A 20,422-nucleotide genomic window follows, 5' to 3' on the forward strand; every position below is an offset into this window, starting at 1 on the left:
AATATTGAAGTCTTTGATAAGATTTTAAAGAGAGAGTTTAATAAGTGTATATACTAAATTAGGATGCAGTATCTGATCTTCCTTTTAACATGTATTATAGATGAATGAGTATTTGGCTCACTACTTATTATAAGCTTATTAGCAACTGTAGAATTTTCCAAGTAGGCTGAATGGCTGGTCCAGGCTAAATCTTTTTTTTTTTTTAAGCTTGTCCATTTAGATCTAGTATAATTTAGTCTGCATGCATTCATTGCAGTGATTTGCTTTCATAGGGAAGGCAAAATTTTATCTCTACCTTCTTAGAATGTTCAGCTGGTCCAGAGAATTAAATTAATGTAAGATTAATAGCAGAAATTTATTTGAAAGTGAAAGTTGCTCAGTCACGTCCAACTCTTTGTGACCCCTTGGGCTATGTAGTCCATGGCATTCTGCAGGCCAGAATACTGGAGTGGGTAGCCTATCCCTTCTCCAGCAGATCTTCCCAACCTAGGAATTGAACTGGGGTCTCCAGCATTGCAGGCGAATTCTTTACCAACTCAGCTATCAGGGAAGCTTTATGTGACACAAGAGCCCTCATAAGGAAAGGAAGAACCCCCAAAAGTACAAAAATATAAATGCTTTTATACTAGGTTGAACAAAGGCAGCTGTGGAAAAATAACCAAACTCTGTGGGATGCTAAAGGAAGATAAGAGCTATTTTAACAAGATCTGCTTCTGCAGAATTCTCTCAGTTTGATCCTCTCTGGTGATGAGCGCAGTTCCTTCCTTCCTTATGGGGAGGACGTCTTTCACATGGGAGTTTTATCTCCTGATTTAAGGGAGAAGAAGGGGAGGTTGGAATACCCATCTTGCCCTTGGTTTTCAAGTGCCTTTAGTTCAAATAATACTTATGCCACAGTGGAATTAGAGTAGGCAGGGAGCCTATTCTACTGCTTTTCAGTTTTTAGTATCAAAATTTCTTTATAAAAATCTGAGTAATACTCCTTTGGGCCAGAGAACAAATCAGAAACAATGTACTCTGAAATTCATGTAAATATTATTTATTAGAGCATAAAATTCATGCTTGGAAGACCTTATAAGTTATATAAACCATACTTAGATTCACTTTTGAGCCATACTTAGATTCAGTTTCGAGTTTTTTGATTCCCGTCTGAAAATAAAATGTTGATCTTGTCTTCCTTGTTCTCTCTCGCATATTGCCAATTGCTGTAACTAGTGGTCTCTTCTTGATTTCTTTGATAATGCTCCAACTCTTCATGAGCAAGAGTTTTCTTGACCTTCAGAGTGTCTATCGGTCAAGGATTATTAATGTTCAAGTTTTTTCTAAATATGAAGAAGCAGTTCTTTGAGGAATTAGTCTCTGTTATATGTAGTCTCTTAGTCCTACAGTGACTTTCATAGGGCTTATTGTGGGTCAGTTACTTAATAATTCATTTAAAAGGATTGAAATAAACTCTTTTATTACATCTGACTTGTACAGTCTTGCCATCTTCAGCCTTATTCTGGCTCAGTTTTGTGCTGAATTCCAAGCAAAGCCTACTATCCCATTTTACATCTTCAAATCTTCCTTATTTCGTAAGCCCTGAAACACCTTTGGGTTCCCCGGTCTGGACTGTGCTTTCACAAATGCCCAGACAGGAATTTCAACATAACAGCATATCTGTGTAACTGACATGAACAAAATTTACCTGGTAATGTTGTGCCTGTTGCCTTTCCTTCTTTTGAATGTGTTACCATTCTTAATTAGCCTCAGTTAGCCCAGGTACGGTAAAAGTTGCTCAGATTAGAGGTACAGAGAGCCAAGTTCTGATAAGAAGTACTAAAACTTGATTTGGCTGCAAGCCATTTGCCTAATCAGTCTATTGTTTGAATAGGATTAAAGGCTTTTAGAAACCCTATGGTGTAAACGCAGGGAGGTGTGGTGTGGTAAGCTGACCAAGAAAACACAGGTACTCCATGGCACAGGTCTCATGTCTCTAATAGCAGAGTGGATTTTTGGTAACATAAGAGTGACATAAACTTTTGTCTTAATTTGCAAATGTTCTGGTCAGCCCTGTTTTGGAGCATATGACTCATATTTCATACCTCTTGTAATCATTACCATCTCTTTATGTCATCAGTCCAGAATTTCTAGTTCTTACACTTAATTATGAAGCATACTACTTCCAAGGCAGACACTTTTTGATTGGCTGCATCTCTCTCTCTCTCTCTTTTTTTTTTTTTACATTTGGAAAGACTCTTGAAACTGTGGACTTCTCTGAAGTTAATGAAGCTATTTTATTGGTATTTGGTGTAGAGCACACCCTGGAAAACAAGGTAATAATTGCAGCTGTTTGTCTGGACTAGTCTGTGATCTCACAGATTAAACCTGTATGCCATGCATTATTCCAGAGGTGCAGTATTATTTTCAAATACATCTTAGGAATTTCAGCCTTATGTATATGGTATTCTGACCTTCCAAAATGGCAACCCACTCCACTGTTCTTTCCTGGAGAATCCCATGGACAGAGGAGCCTGGCTGGCTACAGTCCATCAGATTGCAAAGAGTTGGGCATGATTTATTGACTAACAGCTGCAGCAGCAGCATCCTGACCTTCCAGCTTTCTTAAGCTTTTGATATGTAAAGTTCAGTGATTCTTCTTCTTTAAAAGATATTTTTATTTTGTATTGTGGTATAGCTGATTAACAAACAATGTTACCATAGATAGCTTCTTATTCCCTTTTAACACGTACTCAAGGTTTTGTTTTTATTCAAGTGAAATGAGATCACCACATCAGGAGACAATTGCCGTTAAAAGAGATAGTTTGTTACTGATAGTTCCCTATAGGAAGGACCATGTCACACCGTGCAGGACCACACAGGGAAGCACCAGGGTCATTTAGGAGGCAGAAGGAGCTGGGAGAAAGCAGAGCAAGGGCTAGAGCCTTTTTTGTGATTTTTGAAGAAAGGAAAGGACCTCGCAGCATAGGCAAGCTGAGCAAGTTTAGATTGGATAGTTTGAAAGATTTCAGTTTGCTAAGATCTATAGGGATGGTCCCTAGTTGTCTCAGACCTAGACTGCAAGAGCCTGACCAAAGAGAGCAAGTAGAGAAGGACTCAGGACTGATTGGTTTGCATATTGAAGACACGCTCTCAGCAAGTTGTTTGCTTTAATAACTAGACAACCCTGGGTGGGGGGCGGGGGGCGCAGTCCAGTCCCTCCCCTGGTCTACAAGGCCCCAAGGTCAAAGTAATCATAAAATATGTTAAAAAAAGAAAAAACCCTGATGAATACATATTTCTAGGCACTTATTAAAATGGACTAAGGAATGAGAAAAAGTAATCTTCCAAAGAAAAAAACTTTGAAGGCCTAAGATTTGAGTCCAAAAATAGCGTATCCTCAAAATAGTGAGGATTTCACACTTAATCAACAATTAAGTAGTAGAGAGTGGGCTCAGTCGACAAGTTTAAGTTGCACTATGGCTGTAGAGACCTTCTCTTGGAGGAAGAGATGGTGAAAAAGTGCTGACTTATGTGAGGAGATTTCTGGAGGTGAGATAAATGATCAAGAAAAAGGTGTTAAGAATTATATTCAATTATATTTTCAAAAGAGCTTTTTGCGCTTTTTACAGTCACAGAGGCTAAAAACATGTGATTTCTCCACTCTTATTTTGAGAGCAACAAACCACTCAAAAATAAATGGATCAGATCAGATCAGTCGCTCAGTCGTGTCCGACTGTTTGCAACCCCATGAATCGCAGCACACCAGGCCTCCCTTGTCCATCACCAACTCCCGGAGTTCACTGAGACTCATGTCCATCAAGTCAGTGATGCCATCCAGCCATCTCATCCTCTGTCATCCCCTTCTCCTCCTGCCCCCAATCCCTCCCAGCATCAGAGTCTTTTCCAATGAGTCAACTCTTCGCATGAGGTGGCCAAAGTACTGGAGTTTCAGCTTTAGCATCATTCCTTCCAAAGAAGTACCAGGGCTGATCTCCTTAAGAATGGACTGGTTGGATCTCCTTGCAGTCCAAGGGACTCTCAAGAGTCTTCTCCAACACCACAGTTCAAAAGCATCAATTCTTCGGCGCTCAGCCTTCTTCACAGTCCAACTCTCACATCCATACATGACCACAGGAAAAACCATAGCCTTGACTAGACGAACCTTTGTTGGCAAAGTAATGTCTCTGCTTTTGAATATGCTATCTAGGTTGGTCATAACTTTCCTTCCAAGGAGTAAGCGTCTTTTAATTTCATGACTGCAGTCACCATCTGCAGTGATTTTGGAGCCCAGAAAAATAAAGTCTGACACTGTTTCCACTGTTTGCCCGTCTATTTCCCATGAAGTTATGGGATGGGATGCGGAGGTTTAGTTTAAGGCTTTGTGTTGGTCTTTCTGACAGGAGATCTTAACATTCTTTTCTTCCTCATTTTTTTCACTCATGTCTATCCAGATATTTTCCTTAAGTATTTTCTGTAGTGATTTTTGATTGCTTTGAAATTAAGCTAAATATATATTGGGTGTTTTGGTGTTGTTTTTTGTTTTTAGTGTGACTGTATGGGACTTGCTCCATCAGACTCATCTGAGGTGCTTAAATGTATCTTCCTTAGCATCAGCTATAAGCAGGCTGGCTTCATCTGTCAAACATGCCCATAAATCATGGTTTAACAAGAAAAAAGTTAAGTCCCTCACCTAGTAAGTCTGTGGTTGAGCAGTTCACAGCTGATGAACAGAATCATTCATTCTTCATGGACCAAAGCTGACATTTCAGCACTCAGCTACTCCCTGGCTGTATTCTTTGCCTTTCTGGTCCAGTCAGACACCCATGCCTTTTTGCAAGGGCAGCTGGGAAATCTAGGGCTTTTTCTGTTTGTTTTCAAACTGGACACACTGCTTCCCCAAATAAAATTCTGTGAAGGGGATACTAAAGAGGCAATTAGCAATATTCCACGCTTAACAAGTCAGAGTTCCTAGGGAGAGGGCCTGGAAGTGTGTAATTTACCAGACACCAGGGGTAATCTTTCCCAGGTGGCACTAGTGGTAAAGACCCCACCTGCCAATGCAGGAGACATAAGAGACACAGGTTCGATCCTGGGTAGGGAAGATCCCCTGGAGGAGGGCACGGCAACCCACACCAGTATTCTTGCCTGGAGAATGCCATGGACAGAGGAGCCTGGTGGGCCACAGTCCATGGGGTCACACAGAGTCGGACACGACTGAGCGACTGAGCACACACAGCGTGGGCGATCTGACTCGCTCAAGTTGAGAACAGAGGTTGTGTCTTGCCTGTGCTGTCCATTGCCAACAGACCCATCCTCTGTTCACTCCACTGAACAAGTCTGCTGCTCCCCGGGTTCCTTGACACCCACCTTTCCTGGCCCCTAAGTTCCTGTCTGTTTTGCATCACCCGCTCCTTATCTCTGTTGCTGTCTCAAGAGGTGATGTAAGGAGACAGGATAAATCACACGACAGAGATGGGTCATGTCTTGCTCTCACTGAATGCTGTACTTAAGAAAGGAAAAAGCCAGTATCTCGAACTTCCAAAACTATTCTGACTTTGGACACAAACCAAAAAAATACTTTGATTTTATTTCTCTCTTTAAATTGATTAAAGTCAGATGTTCTTTTTACAGTCACCACAGAAGATGTAAATAGTTGAATAAAAACAGACCTTACGCTGTGACCTAAATACCACAAAAGCTTGCTCTTCTCTAATTAGCAAAGAGAAAAATCCCGTTCCTGATGTTGCCATCTCAAAAGGAGTTTGTTTTTCTTTTAGTTTAAGGTATTTTTTAACTTTATTTTTCTGTGTTCAGTTTTGTTACTCTCTTGCTTGACAGATGGGTTTGATCTCAACCTCAAATAGTGGTGGCATGGGCACAAACGGTATTTTATACATGAGGTAAATAACAACTTTGCCTCTTCCCCTATAATGCTTTTTTTTCCAAGTGGAAATATATTTCCAGATATAAGCATAGAATCTCAGAGGTAGCAAGTTCTGGTAAAAAACCCTTCATGTAATCACAGTTAACATTTATGAAAAGCTGCTTTCTAGTCACTGTCTCTCAATTTACTTTTTTAAAATTGAAAAGTAATTGCTTTACAACACGGTGTTTGTTTCTGCCATACGGCAGCATGAGTCAGATGAGTTCAGTTCAGTCGCTCAGCCATGGCCTATTCTTCGCAACCCCGTGGACTGCAGCACACCAGATTTCCCTGTCTATCACCAACTCCTGGAGCTTGCTCAAACTCACGCCCAATGAGTTGGTGATGCCATCCAACCATCTCATCCTCTGTCATTCCCTTCTCCCGCCTTCAATATTTCCCAGAATCAGGGTCTTTTCCAATGAGTCAGTTCTTCCCATCAGGTGGCCAAAATATTGGAGTTTCAGCTTCAGCATCATTCCTTCCAGTGAACACCTGGGACTGATCTCCTTTAGAATGGACTGGTTGGATCTCCTTGCAGTCCAAGGGACTCTCAAGAGTCTTCTCCAACACCATAGTTCAAAAGCATCAATTCTTCGGTGCTCAGCTTTCTTCACAATCCAACTCTCACATCCATACATGACCACAGGAAAAACCATAGCCTTGACTAGACGGACCTTTGTTGGCAAAGTCTCTGCTTTTGGATATGCTGTCTAGGTTGGTCATAACTTTCCTTCCAAAGAGTAAGCATCTTTTAATTTCATGGCTGCAATCCCCATGTGCAGTGATTTTGGAGCCCCCAAAAATAAAGTCAGCCACTGTTTCCCCATCTATTTACCATGAAGTGATGGGACTGGATGCCATGATCTTTGTTTTCTGATTTTAGTTCACTGATCCTAAAATGTCAATGTTCTCTCTTGCCATCTCCTGTTTGACCACTTGCAATTTACCTTGATTCATGGACCTAACATTCCACTTTCCTATGCAATATTGTTCTTTATAGCATTGGACTTTACTTCCAATACCAGTAACATCCACAACTGGGCATTGTTTTCACTTCATCTCAGCCCCTTCTTTCTTTCTGGAGCTATTTTTCCACTCTTCTCCATATTGGGCCGCTACCGACCTGGGGAGTTCATCTTTCAGGGTCAGATACATGTACACATATGTCCCCTCCCTCCTGAATCCCCCTCCCGTCTCCCTCCCCCAACCCCACCTTTCTAGGTTGTCACATAGCACTAGACTGAGCTCCCTGTGTCACACAGCAAATCCTACTTGCTATCTGTTTTACATATGTTAATACATATGTTTCTGGGGAAATTACAGTTGAGTAAACTGAGACTCAATAAGGTTAAGGGATTTCCTCAAGGTCTGTATACCTGTAACTTGCAGAGTTAGGGTATGAATCCAGAGATTTCTGATTGCAAAGGTTTTATGGTCATGTTATATTATCTTGTCTTTCTGCTTTACGTATGATAGAAAAGAAAACCAGACAAATGAATGGCGTTGTATGAAATCACATGACTCCTTTTACCTTCTTCATGGTACAGTATTAAAATATGAAATTCAGTTCATTATTGAATCCAGCCTCATATGGTGCTAATTTGATGCATTAGCTTTTAGACCTGTTTTATTTGAGGGTAATACAGTCATTTTTTTATGAAAAATTGTGTAAACAAGTCGGGGGGAATGGGTTTTTAGTTACATTGTTTTATTGGTCAGTATTATGGTAATTTTTTATTTTTTTTAATTTTTAAAACAATTTTTTTTTCTTTGTGCCATTTTTAAAATTTTATTTATTTTTTTTATTTTTTAACTGTACAATATTGGTTTTGCCATATATCAACATGAATCCACCACAGGTATACACATGTTCCCCATCCTGAACCCTCCTCCCTCCTCCCTCTCCATACCATCCCTCTGCGTTGTCCCAGTGCACCAGCCCCAAGCATCCAGTATTTTTTTTTTTTACTTTACAATATTGTATTGGTTTTGCCATACATCAACATGAATCCGCCACGGGTGTACACGTGTTCCCAGTCTTGAACCCCCCTCCCACCTCCCTCCCCATACCATCCCTCTGGGTCATCCCAGTGCACCAGCCCCAAGCTTCCTGTATCCTGCATTGAACGTGGACTGGCGATTCGTTTCTTATATGATATTATACATGTTTTTTAATGTAAGGAATTTTTTTTAATCTTCTAACAATGCCTATACTTTTAGCATGTTAAATATTTAAGTGTGATTCTGGGGCACATTTATAAGGGCTTTATAAAGTAGTAGTATAAAAAGTCATTAAATAGATGCCCTAAAAATGACAAAACCTATGTGACTATGAATTGTAGCTTCTTACGTATAAAACCTAAGACCCATTATGACATCACCATATTATCTATATCAAGCTATAAAATTTTTTAGTGGCTAGATAAATATCTTTCTAGAACCCGTGACTGGACTTATATTTTGGCTAGATCTTGAACTGTTACCCACCAACCACACAAGCATGTTAAAAATGCTTCATCTCTGAAATGCATACTGAACTTTAAGGATATGTTTTTAAAGAACTTTATATGCACTCACTAGAAACTTCATTTTTGCCCAGTCACCTTAAGCAAGAACATGTAGCTCAGTAATTCTTGTTGTTTGTTGTTTAGTTGCTAAGTTGTGTCCGACCCTTTTGCAGCCCCATGGACTGTAGCCCAGGCTCCTCTGTCCATGGGATTTCCCAGGCAAGAATACTGAGTGGGTTGCCTTTTGATTCTCCAGGCAAGAACACTGGATGGGCGGGATGGATGGATCTTCCTGCTCCAGGGATCTAACCTTATGTTCCCTGCATTGGCAGGTGGATTCTTTACCTCTGAGCCACCTGGGAAGCCCAATAATTCTTAATGAGTGGGAAAGGATAAGCATTTATACTTGGAAAGCTAAGCACTGATTATCTTATTGCTCTGATTTATTTTTCATTGTGTGACTTATATTTTGAATTTCAAATAACATTTAGAGATATCTAGATTTTTTGGCAAATGGGCACATGAACATAAAGTTTTGAGACACACATTGAAAAATAGTGATTAAAACCATAGAGAAGGCGTCTCTGGCCTGTATTTCTGATAAAATGTTCAAAATTTTTTTTGCTTTCAAATCTGAGAGCAAATATTTCCCTTTAGAAAATTTGCCTACACTAAAAAGAGAGAAGGCAAGCCATTTTGTGATTTTCTTTTCCTTGATTAGAATACATATTCTTGGAAATGTATCAAGTTGTCTCAACTCCTTCTCAAAGTCATTAGTGTTGGGTACTCCAGATATTGGGGAAGCATTTTAATCCTTTTGCCAACATGTATACCTTACAGGTCATCATCCATTAGAGTATGTATTACCAAGTCGTGCATCTTTAAATGTCTTTGAGCCTAGATGACTAGCACTGTCCGCTTTTTTTCCCTTTCTCATTGCCAACATATCTAGTTATAATCAGGGTTACTTCCGCTAGATAAGGAAGTAACACAGCTTTTTAAAGGATAACACATTTTAGAAGCCATTTGGAATATTCAGGCAATATGCCCACAGCAATATGGTTGAAAAAGCCTGTCCCCAGTATCAGCCTAGCTAGTGAACTCATCAGTGAGGCATGTCCTTAGCTGCTGTGGTCAGCCACTCGGGGACACAGAGCAAGCCTGTAACTTTTGTGGCAGGGCTGTGTGTCCTTGAGGAATGTCTTTCCCAGGCTCATGCTGCTTTGGATCTATTTGGAGACATGGGGCCATGGGGAGCAATGTATACTCCAGAAAATCCTTGGCTACCAGATCAGGCAGCACATTGGATAAGACATCAACCTAAGACACTTGAGTAATGTTGTCTCACTGAGATTTTATTTTCTCATCTTTAAAATAAGGGAGGTTGGATGAGATAATCTGGAGCATCATCTTCTAGTTTATAATCTTGTCTGTTAGAGTATCAGAAAAGCATAAAGTAACCCCTCTCCTTCCTGTAAGAGGAGATTACAGCTCTGGTCTAGGAAGGTGGTGTTTATTGCTCAGAGTTCTCCCCACCGTGTCTGTACTACTACTGCAGACCATGTAAGAGGAAGATCTCCCAGGTTCTGCTGAGTTTACATATTGGTGTACACTTTCACTCCACACACACACACACGCACCATGAAACAAGATACATGCAGCTGTCTTTACATTTAATAACTGCATACTTTCTCCTCTAACCGGTCCGCTTCCATCACAGGACACAAGCCAGGAGCATTCAGCATGCAGCATGGCAGAAATGTCCTGCTTTTATTTATGTACTTGTGGAAAGAAGAGTCCTAGAGAATAATAAAAATTTCTTAGAATAAACTTAAAATGGTTGATTGGCTGCCCTCCAAAATTAAAAAAAAAAAATGTTAAGATTCCATGGATTTCTAATGCAATTCTAGTTAGCATGACAGTCTTACCTATTAGCCCTTATTGATCCTTTAGCCCTTATCTGAAGCTAGGAAGGGCTGGCTTCTGCAGTGCTGTAAAAGGGGAAGTAGAACACCTGTTTCTCCTAGTGATGACTCAGTGCTTCTGGGAAACTGCCTCCAGCAGTTAAAACTTAGCCTTTTAGTCCATGGATGGTGAACAAGGCTCTGACTCGGCTGGCTGCCCCCAGGGGCATGCAAACTGACAGTCACAGCATGAAAGTAAAGAAATAAAGTTTATGAAGATATTGTATTTTCATAGTATAAGCATTTGAAAGGCATTTTTTGATAATGTATCTTTCAAAAAGACTAGTAAGATTAGCGTACCCACTTCAGTGAATGGCATCCCCTTGTTGAATACCATAATATGCTCTTTGTATCTCTGATTACACCTAACACATCATGGCATCACTTGGTTTCTTTCCTCGGATGGACTGGGAGTCTTGGGATCCTATTCATTGTTTCACCAGTGTCTAGCACAGTGCCTGGTACATAGGAGGAACCTAATACATATTTTCTAGTTGAGATCAAACCTAGCTATAAGAGGTAAAAAGATATTTGGGAGTTGTACCAGTCGAGATAGGCTAGGTTGTGGTAGGGTGCCAACAGCCTTAAAATGAGGAAGATCCCCTGGAGGAGGGCGTGGCAACCTACTCCAGTATTCTTGCCTGGAGAATCCTATGGACAGTGGAGCCTGGCGGGCTACAGTCCATGGGGTCGCAAAGAGTCGGATATGACTGAGCGACTGACACACTTTCACACTCTTTCTACATGTCCTTGGGAGGGAGCAGAAGTTGGGGGATGGTGAGGAATGTGAGGGTGGTTTTTCACTGGAGCCCCTTGAAGACCCAGGCTAAAAGAGGCCCTACCATCTGATACCATCACCTCAAAGTAGGGGTAACCTTGCTGCCACCCGACAAGTGATTCTGCTGGGCAGGGACACTTCTGTCCACATTCCATGAATACAGCTGGTTTAGTCGGGGCAGGACAGTATGGTCCTCCATGTATTCAAAAGTGGAGGAAAATGGATTATTCGTGAACATTAGTTGTGGTTTCCACTGGACTCCTTTGTTTTAGATAGTAATAAGGGAATAGCTAAAATTACCCAAGGAGCAGTCATAACAAAGATACAGGCTGCAATTCTTATTCTTGTAGGAAAGTTTACTTTCCTGCTTAACAACCGAAAGAGTTTAGCAACCCTGTGCATTTAAACCTTGAAAACAGCAGAGCTAAATCTAAGTTTCACCTTGTTCAATTTTTGGAGAATAGTTCTGTTAATTTTATGTTAAGATTATTATTCTAGATGAACTTCTTTTATCTTTCTTCAGTCCCTAATTCAATGACACATGTTTTAGAAACTTTTATTTTTCACTTGTCTTTACCAGTTCAGGAAGATCTCTGAAGCACTTTTGAATTTTTTAAAAAAGAGATTATGAACCAAGTACAGTGGAAGTATATTTTTCTTATTCTTTTGGAGAATAAGCTACTCCCATAAATGCATGGGCTTGGCCTTTTGATGGTGGGTCATTTACATTTGATCCCCGTTGCTGTCTTCTGGATTTGGTGATTGCAGAATTGTCAGAAAATCATTATAACATTAAAATTATAGCATAGTTTTCTGATATACAACGTAGAATTCTGATACTCTAAAATATCAGAAGTGAGAGCTTGGAGGAACTTTGATGATCTCTAAAGAATTGATGCTTTTGAACTGTGGTGTTGGAGAAGACTCTTGAGAGTCCCTTGGACTACAAGGAGATCCAACCAGTCCATCCTAAAGGAGCTCAGTCCTGGGTGTTCATTGAAAGGACTGATGCTGAAGCTTAAACTCCAATACTTTGGCCACCTCATGCGAAGAGTTGACTCATTGGAAAAGACCCTGATGCTGGGAGGGATTGGGGGCAGGAGGAGAAGGGGACGACAGAGGATGAGATGGCTGGATGGCATCACCGACTCGATGGACATGAGTTTGAGTGAACTCCGGGAGTTGGTGATGGACAGGGAGGCCTGGTGTGCTGCAATTCATGGAGTCACAAAGAGTCGGACACAACTGAGCGACTGAAATGAACTGAACTGAAAGGTCTCTAAAGACAGTTGGCTGATTTAAACAGACAACATTATTTCCTGGGGTAGCTTGACTGTCGGGTGCTTGATATTTGATTCTGTAGGATGGTTGTACTTTTCTCAGGTTTATTTTTCTTTGCAACCCATTTTCACCACTTTGAGGTAAAACACTTAACTACCTAATAATTTAAGGCTTTGCCATGTGTGAAAGTGAACTCATTAGTTGCTCAGTCGTGTCTAACTCTTTGCACACTATGGACTATAGCCTGCTAGGCTCCTCTGTCCATGGGATTCTCCAGGCAAGAATACTGGAGTGGATTGCCAGTTCCTTCTCCAAGAGATCTTCCTGACCTAGAGATTGAACTCACGTCTTCTGCATTGGCAGGCATATTCCTTACCTCTGAGCCACCAGGGAAGCCCAGTGATAGTACTTAGCTAGTATTTATTCAGTGGTCACTTATGGACCTGGCGTTTTACACTCTTTGAACTTAAAGTATAACCTACAAAGTTAAGGGAGAAGTTAAGGGTGTACCTTCATGAATTTTATATACTACTCCTGGTAAAGGTATAGACTGTCCCTAAACCCTTAGCACAGAAATCATTAAACTATTTTTGTAAAGTTCCTGATAGTAATTATTTTAGGCTTTGTGAGCCATTTACTCTCTATTGCAACAACTCATCTCCACCATTATAGAATGAAATCAGGCATATAATATGTAAATAGATGAGGGTGATATTCCATTCCTATTGATATATGGCAAAACCAATACAATATTGTAAAGTTAAAAAATAAAATAAAAAAAAAAAAGATCTTTATTGAAACTCATCAGGGAATTTGGGCTTTTTGAGCATGAGTTGCCTGTTGTCCTTGCTTGGCCCTTAAAATAAACCCTTCTCTGCTCCAAAAAAAAAAAAAAAAAAAAACCCACAACTTTATTTAGCTAAGTTCTGCCAAACTCAGCCCTAAATATACTCCCAGGCAGGCATTTTACATTTAACTTCCCAGTGACCATATATGAGGTAGGTATTTTTTATAGCTTTATTGTGATATAGTTGACATAGAGTAAACTGTACAATTTTATAAGTTTTACGCTTGGGAAATACCACCATTGTCAAGATTGGAAGCATTTGTTATCATTTGAAATCTAATTTCTCTAATCCATTCCCCGCCCTTGTCCAACATAATCAACTGATCTGCTTTCTCTTACTGTATTAGTGTAGTTTCTAATTTTTTTGGTATTTGATATAAGTAGACTCACAGTATCACCTCCTCCTCCTCTGGCCTGGTTATTTTGACTCAGCATAATTATTTTGAGATCCATCCATGTTGTTACATTTATTCATAATTTGTTCCTTTCCTTTTTATTGTTGAGTTGTGGTCCATTGTATGAATATACCATAGCTTATTCATTACTATATGAATAGACATTTGGGTTGCTTCCAGTTTGGGGCTGTTAAAAATGAAGCTCCTCTGAGCAGTCGTGGGCATGCCTTTGTATAGATGTGTGCCTTCATTTTGTTAGCAAATGCCTAGGAGTGGGATGGCTTGGTTGTATGCTAGATATATGTTTACATTTTTGAGAAAGTATCAAATTGTTTTCCAACATGGTTACACTATTTTTAAGGATTATTCTTACCAGCTGTGTATGAGAGTTCCAGTTGCTCCACAACTTCACCAGCACTTGGTATAGTCAGACTTTTTCATTATAGCCTTTCTTGTGGGTATAAAGGATCAGCTCAGTTGTGGTTTAAACCCAGTGATTAATAATTTTGAGCATCATTTCTTTTGCTTATTTATCATCATATAAATTCTTGGGTTAAGTGTTTTAATATTTTGCTTATTCTATCAAATTGTTTTTTGTTCTCTTATTTTGGAGTTCTGAGAATTCTGTATATTCTAAGTATGTTTTTTAAATCAGATATAATATATATGTACTTTTTTCTCCCAGTTTGTGCCTTTACTTTTCATTTGCTTAACAATGTTGTTGTTTGGCCTTCTGAGTCCTGACTGACTCTTTGCAACCCCATGGACTGCAGTACATCAGGCTTCCCTGTCCTTCACTATCTCCCAGACTTTGCTCAAACTCATGTCCATTGAGTTGGTGTTGCTGTCCAACCATCTCATCCTCTGTTGCCCTCTTCTCCTACTGTCCTCAATTTTTCCCAGCATCAGGGTCTTTTCCAATGAATGGGCTCTTCGGATCAGGTGGCAAAGTACTAGAGTTTCAGCTTCAGCATCAGTCCTTCCAGTGAATATTCAGAGTTGATTTCCTTTAGGATTGACAGGTTTGATCTCCTTGCAGTTCAAGGAAGTCTCAAGTGTCTTCTCTAGTACCACAGTTCGAAAGCATCAATTCTTCGACACTCAGCTTTCTTTATGGTCCAAATCTCACATCTGTACATGACTACTGGTAAGACAAACAAAGGTCTGTCTAGTCAAAGCTATGGTTTTTCCAGTAGTCATGTATGGATGTGAGAATTGGACTACAAAGAAAGCTGAGCACCAAAGAATTGATGCTTTTGAACTGTGGTGTTGGAGAAGACTCATGAGTCTTCTTGGATTGCAAGGAGATCCAACAAGTCCGTCCGTCATAAAGGAAATCAGTCCTGAATATTCATTGGAAGGACTGATGCTGAAGCTGAAACTCCAATACTTTGGCCACCTGACGTGAGGAACTGACTCATTGGACAAGACCCTGATTCTGGGAAAGGTTGAAGGCAGGAGGAGAAGGGGACACCAGAGGATGAGATGGTTGGATGGCATCATCAACTTGATGGACATGAGTTTTAGTTAGCTCTGGGAGTTGGTGATGAACAGGAAAGCCTGGTGTGCTGAGGTCCATGGGGTCGCAAAGAGTCAGACATGACTGAGCAACTGAACTGAACTGGTAAAACCATAACTTTGACTATATGGACCATTGTTGGCAAAATTAATACACTGTCTAGGTTTTTCATAGATTTCTTCCAAGGAGGAAGTGCCTTTTAATTTCATGGCTGCAGTCACTGTCTTCAGTGATTTTGGAGCCCAGGAATATAAAGTCTGTCACTATTTCCACTTTTTCCCCCATCTATTTGCCATGAAGTGATGGGACTGGATCCTATGATCTTAATTTTTTAATATTGAATTTTAAGCCAGCTTTTTCACTTTCCTCTTTCACTTTCATCAAGAGGCTCTTTAGCCCTCTTCTCTTTCTGCCATTAGAGTGGTATCATCTGCGAATCTGAGGTTATTGATATTTCTCCCAGCAATCTTGATTCTAGCTTGTGATTCATCCAGCCTAGCGTTTCACATGATGCACTCTGCATATAAGTTAAAAAAGCAGTGTAACAGTATACAGCCTTGACATACTCCTTTCCCAATGTGGAACCTCTCCATTGTTCCATGTCCAATTCTAACTATTGCTTCTTGTCCGGCATACAGGTTTCTCAAGAGGCAGATAAGGTAGTCTGGTATTCCCATTGCTTTAAGACTTTTCCACAATTTGTGTGATCCACACAGTTAAAGGCTTTAGCGTAGTCAATGAAGCAGATGTTTTTCTGCTTGCTTTTTCTGTGATACAACGGATGTTGGCAATTTGATCTCTGGTTCCTCTGCTTTTTCTAAATCCAACTTGTACACTTAGAATTTCTTGGTTCACATACTGCTGAAGCCCAACTTGAAGGATTTTTAGCATTACCTTGCTAGCATGTGAAATGTGCCCATTTGTACGATAATTGAAACATTCATTGGCATGGCTTTTCTTTGGAATTGGAATGAAAACTGACCTTTTCCAGTCCTGTGGCCACTGCTGAGTTTTCCAAATTTGCTGACATATTGACTGCAGCACTTTGATAGCATCATATTTTAGGATTTGGAATAGCTCAGCTGGAGTTCCATCCTGTCCACCAGCTTTCCTTGTATCTGGGCTTCCCTGGTGTCTCAGTTGGTAAGGAATCTGCCTGCAATGAAGGAGACCCAGATTTGATCTCTGGGTCTGGAAGATCCCTGGGAGAAGGGAATGGCCACCCACTCCAGTATTCTTGCCTGGAGAGTTCCATGGACAGAGGAGCCTGGCAGGCTACAGTCATGGGATCGCAAACAGTCGGACACAACTGAGTGACGAACATTATTCTGTTAGGTCGTTGCTGTTTCTGTCCTTTACGTTGCCCATCTTATCTTTGCATGAAATGCTTAACAGTGTAATTGGCACCGTTTAGACTTGTCATATATGGTGGTGTTAGAAAGCACACTGTCTGCTGTGAGAATGTCAAGGAGGATTGAATCCTGGCCCTGGAACTGGAATGGGTATTTTTTTTAAATTTTATTTTATTTTTAAACTTTACAATATTAGTTTTGCCAAATATCGAAATGAATCCACCACAGGTATACCTGTGTTCCCCATCCTGAACCCTCCTCCCTCCTCCCTCCATACCCTCCCTCTGAGTTGTCCCAGTGCACCAGCCCCAAGCATCCAGTATCGGCATCGAACCTGGACTGGCAACTCGTTTCATACATGATATTATACATGTTTCAATGCCATTCTCCCAAATCTCCCCACCCTCTCCCTCTCCCACAGAGTCCATAAGACTGATCTATACATCGGTGTCTCTTTTGCTGTCTCGTACACAGGGTTATTGTTACCATCTTTCTAAATTCCATATATATGCGTTAGTATACTGTATTGGTGTTTTTCTTTCTGGCTTACTTCACTCTGTATAATAGGTTCCAGTTTCATCCATCTCATTAGAACTGATTCAAATGTATTCTTTTTAATGGCTGAGTAATACTCCATTGTGTATATGTACCACAGCTTTCTTATCCATTCTTCTGCTGATGGGCATCTAGGTTGCTTCCATGTCTTGGCTATTATAAACAGTGCTGCAATGAACATTGGGGTACACGTGTCTCTTTCCCTTCTGGTTTCCTCAGTGTGTATGCCCAGCAGTGGGATTGCTGGATCATAAGGCAGTTCTATTTCCAGTTTTTTTAAGGAATCTCCACACTGTTCTCCATAGTGGCTGTACTAGTTTGCATTCCCACCAACAGTGTAAGAGGGTTCCCTTTTCTCCACACCCTCTCCAGCATTTATTGCTTGTAGACTTTTGGATCGCAGCCATTCTGACTGGTGTGAAATGGTACCTCATAGTGGTTTTGATTTGCATTTCTCTGATAATGAGTGGTGTTGAGCATCTTTTCATGTGTTTGTTAGCCATCTGTATGTCTTCTTTGGAGAAATGTCTATTTAGTTCTTTGGCCCATTTTTTGATTGGGTCATTTATTTTTCTGGAGTTGAGCTGTAGGAGTTGCTTGTATATTTTTGAGATTAGTTGTTTGTCAGTTGCTTCATTTGCTATTATTTTCTCCCATTCTGAAGGCTGCCTTTTCACCTTGCTAATAGTTTCCTTTGTTGTGCAGAAGCTTTTAAGTTTAATTAGTTCCCATTTGTTTATTTTTGCTTTTATTTCCAATATTCTGGGAGGTGGGTCACAGAGGATCCTGCTGTGATGTATGTCAGAGAGTGTTTTGCCTATGTTCTCCTCTAGGAGTTTTATAGTTTCTGGTCTTACGTTGAGATCTTTAGTCCATTTAGAGTTTATTTTTGTGTATGGTGTTAGAAAGTGTTCTAGTTTCATTCTTTTACAAGTGGTTGACCAGTTTTCCCAGCACCACTTGTTAAAGAGATTGTCTTTAATCCATTGTGTATTCTTGCCTCCTTTGTCAAAGATAAGGTGTCCATAGGTGCGTGGATTTATCTCCGGGCTTTCTATTTTGTTCCATTGATCAATATTTCTGTCTTTGTGCCAGTACCATACTGTCTTGATAACTGTGGCTTTGTAATAGAGCCTGAAGTCAGGTAGGTTGATTCCTCCAGTTCCATTCTTCTTTCTCAAGATCGCTTTGGCTATTCGAGGTTTTTTGTATTTCCATACAAATTGTGAAATTATTTGTTCTAGCTCTGTGAAGAATACTGTCAGTAGCTTGATAGGGATTGCATTGAATCTATACATTGCTTTGGGTAGTATACTCATTTTCACTATATTGATTTCTTCCAATCCATGAACATGGTATATTTCTCCATCTATTAGTGTCCTCTTTGATTTCTTTCACCAGTGTTTTATTGTTTTCTATATATAGGTCTTTAGTTTCTTTAGGTAGATATATTCCTAAGTATTTTATTCTTTCCGTTGCAATGGTGAATGGAATTGTTTCCTTAATTTCTCTTTCAGTTTTCTCATTATTAGTGTATAGGAATGCAAGGGATTTCTGTGTGTTGATTTTATATCCTGCAACTTTACTATAACCATTGATTAGTTCTAGTAATTTTCTGGTGGAGTCTTTAGGGTTTTCTATGTAGAGGATCATGTGATCTGCAAATAGTGAGAGTTTTACTTCTTCTTTTCCAATTTGGATTCCTTTTATTTCTTTTTCTGCTCTGATTGCTGTGGCCAGAACTTCCAAAACTATGTTGAATAGTAATGGTGAAAGTGGGCACCCTTGTCTTGTTCCTGACTTTAGAGGAAATGCTTTCAATTTTTCACCATTGAGGATAATGTTTGCTATGGGTTTGTCATATATAGCTTTTATTATGTTGAGGTATGTTCCTTCTATTCCTGCTTTCTGGAGAGTTCTTATCATAAATGGATGTTGAATTTTGTCAAAGGCTTGGGTATTTTAAGTCACAAGATCCTCCTCAAAAATGCCTTGTCTCATACATTTCTTTTTTTCTTATGGTTTAACCAGAAATTTTATATGAATACAAACTTGTATGTTCACTAACACAGCTGGCAAAAAGAAATATTTGGGGAGAGAATTTACAGATGATTCTAGAAACAAAAGTCACTAGAGTGCAATAGTTCTTCATAATTTCTGGATTTCTATATACGTTTGTTAGTTTGGCACCTTACCCTCTTCTAAATTAAAGCGTAGCCCAAAGGAATGTTTTTATAATTATGTAATTATGTTATCTGGACTAAGTTAGCAGTACTCATTTCTCTTATTGCTGTAGTTGTTTCATATAATTAAAATTGAGAAAAATAAAAATCATTGGTATTGTGTGCTCTCTGTTTGGAATTAGGTGCACCTTAATGCATCTGTGCAGTGTTTACAAAATGGTGATACTGACCTTGAATGGTTGGTCTGTTCTCTGCCAGCATGCCTTGTGTGATAATTAAATGCACATTAATAGAAAAGGATACAACATGAGCTTTTTATAAATGTCAGCATTGTGAGCAAATAAACTAAATAGTTGGCTGGTCAGATTTACATCACTAATAATATATGAACATGATAATGACATTTCTCATGTGACTGTTCATTATAACAAAATTTGGAACTCTGAACTGTCACAGTACACCTCAGATAAGCCCCTCTGGGGAGCAGTCATAAACTAGATGAACTCTGTTTATCCATTTAAGTTTGACTGTTGTGTTCTTCTTCAATTATTCCATTAATAATATCTAAAAATGTGTGATGGCATAGAATTTGGAGGAGAAAAATGATTAATTTAGGGGACAGTCTTGCTTTCTTTACTACCAGTAAAATTAGATAAAAGCTTGTTTTTCATTGTATGTTTTAATAGGAAAATGTTCCATCGTAGCACATGTTTTTATCATTAGACAAAGAGTTATAAATCTTAGATTTGTAGTGATCGCAGTCATTTTCCCTTAGCACTATAGTCAGTACTTTGCCCCACTAAAGGTAAGAGCTTTAGAAGTCAGGCAGCTGCAGGATAGGTCAGAATGACGGGCATGTTTCCACACACTTGGGAGTCAGGAGATCCAGCCTTAGTCCCATCTTCTTTAGTTGGAGCTGTTGGAGTCCTGGCCAGGCAGCTTTTGCACGTTTTTCTGTCTGTCAGATGAAGAAAAAATTCTTCCTAAGTCAATACCAGATAGTAAGTGAATGCTTTGCTAAGACCTATATGGTATGTTTAATGGTAGATTTTTTTCCAAAAAAAAAAAAGTGTTTAACATATTAAGCTATTTTAAAAGTACAATGATATCCTAAGAGCTCTATAGTTGATCCT

General features: G+C 39.6%; 1 protein-coding gene across 1 annotated transcript in view; it reads left to right on the plus strand.

The window, feature by feature from the left end:
• Positions 1–20,422, plus strand: part of RAB32 (RAB32, member RAS oncogene family) — a 31,173-nt gene that overhangs the window by 3,125 nt on the left and 7,626 nt on the right. The gene's annotated exons all lie outside the window — the stretch shown is intronic.

This window comes from Bos indicus x Bos taurus, chromosome 9, assembly GCF_003369695.1.
Source record: "Bos indicus x Bos taurus breed Angus x Brahman F1 hybrid chromosome 9, Bos_hybrid_MaternalHap_v2.0, whole genome shotgun sequence".
NCBI classification, from domain to species: domain Eukaryota; kingdom Metazoa; phylum Chordata; class Mammalia; order Artiodactyla; family Bovidae; genus Bos; species Bos indicus x Bos taurus.